Raw genomic sequence first — 9,817 nt, 5'->3', positions numbered from 1 at the left:
AAAAACAGTACAGAACAGTATACACAATATTCACATCCACTTAACTAGGGACTCAACCCCACATAACAGTACAGAAAACATTCCGTCTGTACAACACAGTATACAAAATTAACAGTCACACAGTACAGGGACCTAATCCCTGTATAACAGTACAGTAAACAGTCAGTCTATACAAAACAGTGAAACAGTACAAAAAGGGGGAAATTCTAAAACACCCCTAAGCCTTAACAGTAGGCTCGGAACCTCGCAGTGAGGCACAAAGGCTGGCTTGACAAAACTGGAGTAACCCTGACGCCTCTAGCTGCGGTCTGGTGCCTGTACACCTACATATATATATGAGCAGTGAGCTAAAGCCCAGTGAATAACATAAAGCGTAAAGGGGTTTAGAATGAATGTCCTTACAGTATGAAAACAGTTCATTTCAATCAGTCATTCAGTTGTTCAGTACAGTAAACAGTCATATGTGGTACATCCATTAGCATAACAGTAACAGTAGGTCTTAAAAGACCGAACAGTAATGATGGCCATCAGTCAGTAAACAGTAGTGGTTCCACAAGGAAACCGACAGAGATCTCTGTGACAGTAACAGTAACAGTAAACCGTAGATACTAAGGATGCCACAGTACAGTTCAGAAATAAAGGACATACATTCATTCAGTAAATAATACCAGTTCAGTAAACAGTTCAGTTCAGTATTCAGAAGATAATCAGTTGAACATATCTTTACACAATTGTTACTCACAGAGTTCTGGGCTACAGTATGCTAGAGCGTGTCTCCCCAGTTGCCAACCCTACACAGTTCACAGGTTGAACACACTAAGCTACACAGTTGGGAAAACTCATAACTTAATCCCTAATTTGCCTTGGTGTGTTCTACAATGATATCCTCATCAAGGTGCCTTAAACTAGGCCTAAGAATGCCTAGGATGGGATGAGGATGCAAAAATACACTTAGAAAACATTTCGCAAAGTTTGCTGAAAATAGTAGCCTCGCTCGAGCGAGACTTTCTACGCTCGAGCGTAAGTCCAAAATCAAAGGCTTCGCTCGAGCGAGGAATCCTTCGCTCGAGCGGTCTGCAAAACAGTAAAAGTACTGAATGCTGAAATTTTACGCGCGATGGTCGCTCGATGGTCGCTCGAGCGGAGCCCTGGACAAAGGTGCTCGCTCGAGCGGGGAATCCTTCGCTCGAGCGAGGAAGCCAAATCTGGAATTTCCAGATTTGCCTCCCAAGCTCAAACCAAGCATTCAACCACTCCAAACTCGACCTCTTGGGCCCAAATTCTGGAAAACATCATTAAATTCAATGTATAACAAGTTTCAAAGCTCAATTTATGAATTCAAGCCCCAAAGGTGAGTCAATTAGAACCATATTCAAACCCATTTTCAAGAATATGAAGAACATGCAAACATGCAAGGATTTAAACCAAATCAAAGCTTCAAAGCTTGTTCAAATGAGCTCATTCTTTTCAAAACAAGATGAAAACATGGTCTACTCTTACAACATGGACATGCATGTAACCATTTACCATGAATTCAACTCAAAACTCATTAATTCAACCATGCATGCAAGAAATGAGCTTCAATTCACCATTAATGACCCAAATCATGACTTAGTTCTACAATGAAGCATGAACCATGCAAGAACTAGTTCAATAGCATCAATAAGAAGATAAGATCCTTACCTAGAGCTTGAATTAGAAGACTAGGAGCTCAAATATGCAATCTATACTTCAATTCCTTCAATCCTCCAAGCAAAACCCAAGGTAGAATCCAATTCCTCTCACTCTCTCTCCTCTCTTCCCTCTTGGTCGGCAATGAGAAGGAAAATGGCTGAGGAAATGTTGTTCTTGGCTCAAGTATGTGTGTGAGATAGTGGCCCACTCAATGGCAAAACGGTAATTAAGTCCAACTCTTCAATTGGCTTATTTTAATCTAATTTAATCATACCTAATCAATTTTCAGATACTTATACCATAAAATCACATTAAATATGAGGGTCACGTAACATCAATCGGTTTCTAGTTCGGCCGCCGATAAGGCCTTCAAATAGCAGTTTAAACATATAAACATGAACAGATAATCAGACAATCGAACAGATAGAATGCAATTAACTAACATATACTCGGTCAATTCAGTTTCAACTTCAGTCAGTCGGTTCAGTATTTCATTCAGTTCGATTATCAGTTAGTTATCAGTCATTATCAGCTTCGTTTAACAGTAATCGGTGATTAACGGTAATCAATCGGTCATAAATCAGTAAACAGTACGAGGGTTGTTACAGTCTCCCCTCCTTATAAAGAGTTTAGTCCTCTAAACTCGAGTTACCTTCATTCTGGAAGAAAACAGGATTCAGTGGAAACAGTTCAGGATATCGTTTAGCCATGTCATCTTCTCTTTCCCAAGTGGCATACACGCCACCATGGTTCTGCCAGTCAACTTTCACTAACGGGATCTCTTTGTTCCTCAGTTTCTTGATCCGTCGGTTTACAATCTGTATAGGCCGTTCCTCGTAAGTGTAGTCATCATTCAACACTACGTGGGTAGGCTCTATTACATGGAAGGGATCCCGGAGATAGTCTCTCAACATAGAAATGTGGAAGACGTTATGCATGTGTTCCATTTCAGGAGGGAGCGCAACTTGATACGCCACCGGATTAATTTTCTCAATAATCTCATAAGGTCCGACGTATCTCGGTGCTAACTTGCCTTTGACTCCAAAACGAGTCTGGCCTTTCATTGGTGTCACTTTCACAAAAACGTGATCACCCACTTCATACTCTCTGTCCCGTCTTCTGACATCTGCATAACTTTTCTGTCTACTCTGTGCAGTTTTCAATCTTTGCTGTATCAGTTTCACTTTTTCAGTTGTTTCATATACAATCTCGGGCCCAAGCAAAGGCCCATCTCCAACTTCTGCCCAGCAAATTGGAGATCTACATTTTCTGCCATACAATGCCTCAAAAGGCGCCATACCAATACTCGAATGGTAGCTGTTGTTGCAGGCGAATTCAGCTAAGGGCAAATGGCTTTCCCAGTCTCCCTGAAAATCAAGGACACACATTCTCAGTAGATCCTCCAGAGTTTGGATGGTCCTTTCAGATTGGCCATCTGTCTGAGGATGATAGGCACTACTCAGCCTCAATTCAGTGCCCAATGCAGTCTGTAGGCTTTGCCAAAACCTCGATGTAAACTTCGAATCCCTGTCAGAAACAATAGACACAGGCATTCCATGTAGTCTAACGATTTCATCAATATAGATAACAGCCAATTTGTCCGCATTATAAATCGTCTTGACAGGTAAGAAGTGAGCAGATTTGGTTAGTCTATCAACAATAACCCAAATTGAATCCATACCTTTTCTGGAGCGAGGTAACCCAACGATAAAATCCATCGTGATGTGCTCCCATTTCCATTCCGGTATGGGTAAGGGTTGCAGTAATCCGACAGGTCGTTGATGTTCAGCTTTGACCTGTTGGCAATGAAGACATTTGGATACAAAATCAGCAATTTCTTTCTTCATTCCCGGCCACCAGAAATTCTGTTTCAGATCTTGGTACATTTTCGTATTCCCCGGATGGATAGACAATTTCGAATTGTGGCCTTCTTGCAGAACTTTTCTTTTCAGTTCAGTATCATTTGGTACACACAGTCTTTCTTGAAATTTCAGTACGTTGTTCTCAAATTTGAATCCCGGTCTCGGTTTAGATTCTCTTTCCTCGATGATCTTCTTCAAGAAATCATCCAGTTGCTGTTTTTCTTTAACCTCTTCAATCAGTGCCGGTTGAGCAGAAATAGCAGCTAAGGTTCCACCTTGTTCTCTCAAAACAATTTCAATTTCAGATTTTTCAAGGTCACAAAGCAACTCTTTCTGTCCTGTAAGCAAACAGGCTAAGTTTCCAATCGATTTCCGGCTCAATGCATCGGCAACGGTATTGGCTTTTCCCGGATGGTACAATATCTGTAGGTCATAATCCTTAATCAGTTCCAGCCATCTCCGCTGTCTCATGTTCAGTTCTTTCTGTGTGAAGAAATACTTTAAACTCTTGTGGTCGGTGTATACTTCACATGTCACCCCGTACAGATAGTGACGCCAGATTTTCAGTGCAAATACTACTGCAGCAAGTTCCAGATCATGGGTCGGGTAATTCTTTTCATGTGGTCTCAGTTGTCGGGAAGCATAAGCTATAACCTTCCCATTCTGCATTAAAACACATCCCAAACCCTTATGAGAAGCATCACTAAATACAGTATAACCATCCGTACCTGAGGGTAAAGTCAAAACTGGTGCAGTCACAAGTCGAGTTTTCAACTCCTGGAAAGCAGATTCTCTTTGGTCGGTCCAGTCAAATGATGTCCCCTTTTGAGTTAACTGAGTCAACGGTAGGGCAATTTTGGAGAAATCTTTGACAAATCTTCTGTAATATCCAGCCAATCCCAAAAAGCTTCGGACTTCAGTCACATTTGTTGGTCTAGGCCAGTTCACCACAGCTTCAATTTTCTGCGGATCAACAGAAATTCCATCTTTGCTAACAACATGCCCCAAAAACATAACATGGTCAAGCCAAAATTCACATTTAGACAGTTTAGCATACAGTTTCTGTTCCCTTAAGGTTTGTAGGGCAAGTCTCAGATGATGTTCATGCTGTTCTATACTTTTGGAGTAAATCAATATGTCATCGATAAATACAATAATAAAGTCATCAAGGTACGGTTTAAAAACTCTGTTCATGAGGTCCATAAAAGCAGCTGGTGCGTTCGTGACTCCAAAAGGCATAACTAGAAATTCATAATGTCCATACCTTGTTCTAAAAGCAGTTTTATCAATGTCTTCCGGTTTAACCTTCAGTTGATGATACCCCGATCTGAGATCAATCTTAGAAAACACTTGTGCACCCTGTAACTGATCAAATAAATCATCAATGCGTGGCAAAAGGTATTTGTTCTTTACAGTTACCTTATTCAGTTCACGGTAGTCAATGCACAGTCTCAGTGAGCCATCTTTCTTCTTGACAAACAAAACAGGAGCACCCCATGGCGAAGTGCTAGGTCTGATGAACTTTTTATCTAACAGTTCTTGCAATTGCACTTTCAGTTCCTTCAGTTCAGTTGGAGCCATTCTGTAAGGAGCTTTAGAAACTGGTTGTGTTCCGGGAATCACATCAACGGTAAATTCAATCTCCCTATCAGTCAAATCTCCTGGAAGATTATCTGGAAAAACATCTGGAAATTCCCTGACTATAGGAATACAATTCACATCAGTTTTAACACTATCATCAGTAGACACAGTCAGTACAGAACACAGATATCCTTTACACCCCTTTCTAATTAATTTAACAGCTTTCACTGACGAAATCAAATACGGAGGAGGTACTACTCCACTCCCATTAAACACAAATTCAGGCAAACCAGGTGGACGGAAAACAACTTGCTTGGTCACACAGTCAATAGTGGCATGATATTTTTGTAACCAATCCATCCCCAATATTACGTCAAAATGATCAATGTTCAATGGCAGTAAATCAATAAACAGACGCATATCCCCAACAATAATTTCACATGCGGGGTACATATAAGCACATGTCATGGATCCCCCTACGGGTGATGATACGGCTAGCAGATAGTTCATGGGTTCTAAGGGTCTATCCAATTTCCGTGAAAAAGCATATGATACATAAGAATGCGTAGACCCCGAATCAATCAGTACATATGCATTTTGAGTACAGATAGAGAGAATACCTGACACAACGGTCTCGGTATTCTGCACATCTCCCGGTACTAGTGTGAACACTCGGCCTTGCCTCATAGGCTCTTTCCCGGTAGCTTTAGGGTTAGGCTTTGGTGGAGCATTTGATACTGCTGCGCTTGGTGCAGCTTTACCACTGGCTTGTGGAGCAGAGGGGCAGTCTTTAACCATGTGGCCCACCTTGCCACACCTGTAACAGGCTCCAGATATTCTGTAGCAAACCCCTTTGTGCTTCTTGCCACATTCAGAACAGGGTGGTATGAAACCACTCCCTTGGCTGGGGCTAGTTGTCAACCCCGTATTCTGTTTCTTGTTGGCTGGGTTGTGCTTGCCTTTCTTAAATTTGAAACTCTGCCTTTTTCCATGCCATTCAGTTGTTGGTGTTTCAGATTGTTTCACTGCTGCAATGTTCGACTTGGCCATCAACGCCCGGTCGAGAACACCCACAAAAGTCGGTAGTTTCAAAACATTTATCCGGTCAAGTATTGCCACATTAAGGCCACCTTCAAATTTTCTGGCCTTCTTATATTCAGTATCCACCATGTGCGGTGCATAACGGGCAAGTTCAGTAAATTTGGTTTCATATTCTGCAACGGACATTGTGCCCTGCTTCAGCTGTTCAAATTCGGTCACTTTTCTATCCCTGACACACTGAGGGAAGTACTTTTCAAAGAAGGACTCCTTGAACTGAGCCCAAGTCATAACAGTGTTTGTTTCACGGATTAACATCCACCACCTTCTAGCTTCTTCTTGTAAGGTGAAGGTAGCTAACAGTACTTTATTCGCTTCAGAGCACGGGAACACCTCAAATAATTTCTCTGTCTCAAGCACCCACGCTTCAGCTTTTAACGGTTCAAGGCCTCCCTGGAAGGATGGCGGTTTCATCTTACTGAATTTATGGGTGAGAGCAATAATATCCCCATCATCCGCATTCGCATTGGGTTCCGGCTGTACCGGAGGAGGAGGAGGAGGCTGTTGGTTCTGTTGTTGTTCCAGTCTAGCAGTTATCAGTTCTATCATTCTTTCCATTCTTTCCATTCTTGCCTCAGTAGATGAGGACTCAGGTTCATTTGCATTGTCCATTTCACTATAAGCAGTTATAACAGTTTTAAACATAAGCAATCATTTGTTTCATAGTTTAACACATTAACAGATATTCAGTCATAACATAGCCACACACTTTTCAAGTTCATGAGATGTCCTAATTACTTTTTCTAGGACCCCCTATAGCTCATTTGGACACGTGTGTGCGGTATAACTCGTGGTAAGTATCGCTCTGATACCACTCTGTCACGACCCAAACCCGGCCCTATGGGTTTAGCACCGTAACCGGCCAGTAATCTGAGATTACCGAAGGCCTGCTTAACAGTAATACAGTGAAACAGAGTACAGGGCCTGGCGGAAGCCAATACAGTAAATAAATAGTGTCCATTGAGCTGTGACAGTCTGTATGCAAAAAGGCTTTTCATACATTATACAAAAACAGTACAGAACAGTATACACAATATTCACATCCACTTAACTAGGGACTCAACCCCACATAACAGTACAGAAAACATTCCGTCTGTACAACACAGTATACAAAATTAACAGTCACACAGTACAGGGACCTAATCCCTGTATAACAGTACAGTAAACAGTCAGTCTATACAAAACAGTGAAACAGTACAAAAAGGGGGAAATTCTAAAACACCCCTAAGCCTTAACAGTAGGCTCGGAACCTCGCAGTGAGGCACAAAGGCTGGCTTGACAAAACTGGAGTAACCCTGACGCCTCTAGCTGCGGTCTGGTGCCTGTACACCTACATATATATATGAGCAGTGAGCTAAAGCCCAGTGAATAACATAAAGCGTAAAGGGGTTTAGAATGAATGTCCTTACAGTATGAAAACAGTTCATTTCAATCAGTCATTCAGTTGTTCAGTACAGTAAACAGTCATATGTGGTACATCCATTAGCATAACAGTAACAGTAGGTCTTAAAAGACCGAACAGTAATGATGGCCATCAGTCAGTAAACAGTAGTGGTTCCACAAGGAAACCGACAGAGATCTCTGTGACAGTAACAGTAACAGTAAACCGTAGATACTAAGGATGCCACAGTACAGTTCAGAAATAAAGGACATACATTCATTCAGTAAATAATACCAGTTCAGTAAACAGTTCAGTTCAGTATTCAGAAGATAATCAGTTGAACATATCTTTACACAATTGTTACTCACAGAGTTCTGGGCTACAGTATGCTAGAGCGTGTCTCCCCAGTTGCCAACCCTACACAGTTCACAGGTTGAACACACTAAGCTACACAGTTGGGAAAACTCATAACTTAATCCCTAATTTGCCTTGGTGTGTTCTACAATGATATCCTCATCAAGGTGCCTTAAACTAGGCCTAAGAATGCCTAGGATGGGATGAGGATGCAAAAATACACTTAGAAAACATTTCGCAAAGTTTGCTGAAAATAGTAGCCTCGCTCGAGCGAGACTTTCTACGCTCGAGCGTAAGTCCAAAATCAAAGGCTTCGCTCGAGCGAGGAATCCTTCGCTCGAGCGGTCTGCAAAACAGTAAAAGTACTGAATGCTGAAATTTTACGCGCGATGGTCGCTCGATGGTCGCTCGAGCGGAGCCCTGGACAAAGGTGCTCGCTCGAGCGGGGAATCCTTCGCTCGAGCGAGGAAGCCAAATCTGGAATTTCCAGATTTGCCTCCCAAGCTCAAACCAAGCATTCAACCACTCCAAACTCGACCTCTTGGGCCCAAATTCTGGAAAACATCATTAAATTCAATGTATAACAAGTTTCAAAGCTCAATTTATGAATTCAAGCCCCAAAGGTGAGTCAATTAGAACCATATTCAAACCCATTTTCAAGAATATGAAGAACATGCAAACATGCAAGGATTTAAACCAAATCAAAGCTTCAAAGCTTGTTCAAATGAGCTCATTCTTTTCAAAACAAGATGAAAACATGGTCTACTCTTACAACATGGACATGCATGTAACCATTTACCATGAATTCAACTCAAAACTCATTAATTCAACCATGCATGCAAGAAATGAGCTTCAATTCACCATTAATGACCCAAATCATGACTTAGTTCTACAATGAAGCATGAACCATGCAAGAACTAGTTCAATAGCATCAATAAGAAGATAAGATCCTTACCTAGAGCTTGAATTAGAAGACTAGGAGCTCAAATATGCAATCTATACTTCAATTCCTTCAATCCTCCAAGCAAAACCCAAGGTAGAATCCAATTCCTCTCACTCTCTCTCCTCTCTTCCCTCTTGGTCGGCAATGAGAAGGAAAATGGCTGAGGAAATGTTGTTCTTGGCTCAAGTATGTGTGTGAGATAGTGGCCCACTCAATGGCAAAACGGTAATTAAGTCCAACTCTTCAATTGGCTTATTTTAATCTAATTTAATCATACCTAATCAATTTTCAGATACTTATACCATAAAATCACATTAAATATGAGGGTCACGTAACATCAATCGGTTTCTAGTTCGGCCGCCGATAAGGCCTTCAAATAGCAGTTTAAACATATAAACATGAACAGATAATCAGACAATCGAACAGATAGAATGCAATTAACTAACATATACTCGGTCAATTCAGTTTCAACTTCAGTCAGTCGGTTCAGTATTTCATTCAGTTCGATTATCAGTTAGTTATCAGTCATTATCAGCTTCGTTTAACAGTAATCGGTGATTAACGGTAATCAATCGGTCATAAATCAGTAAACAGTACGAGGGTTGTTACAGTCTCCCCTCCTTATAAAGAGTTTAGTCCTCTAAACTCGAGTTACCTTCATTCTGGAAGAAAACAGGATTCAGTGGAAACAGTTCAGGATATCGTTTAGCCATGTCATCTTCTCTTTCCCAAGTGGCATACACGCCACCATGGTTCTGCCAGTCAACTTTCACTAACGGGATCTCTTTGTTCCTCAGTTTCTTGATCCGTCGGTTTACAATCTGTATAGGCCGTTCCTCGTAAGTGTAGTCATCACTCAACACTACGTGGGTAGGCTCTATTACATGGAAGGGATCCCGGAGATAGTCTCTCAACATAGAAATG

The sequence above is a fragment of the Camellia sinensis genome, chromosome 8 (assembly GCF_055761805.1).
Source record: "Camellia sinensis isolate YWXY chromosome 8, ASM5576180v1, whole genome shotgun sequence".
NCBI classification, from domain to species: Eukaryota; Viridiplantae; Streptophyta; class Magnoliopsida; order Ericales; family Theaceae; genus Camellia; species Camellia sinensis.
This window is presented reverse-complemented; position numbering follows the sequence as displayed.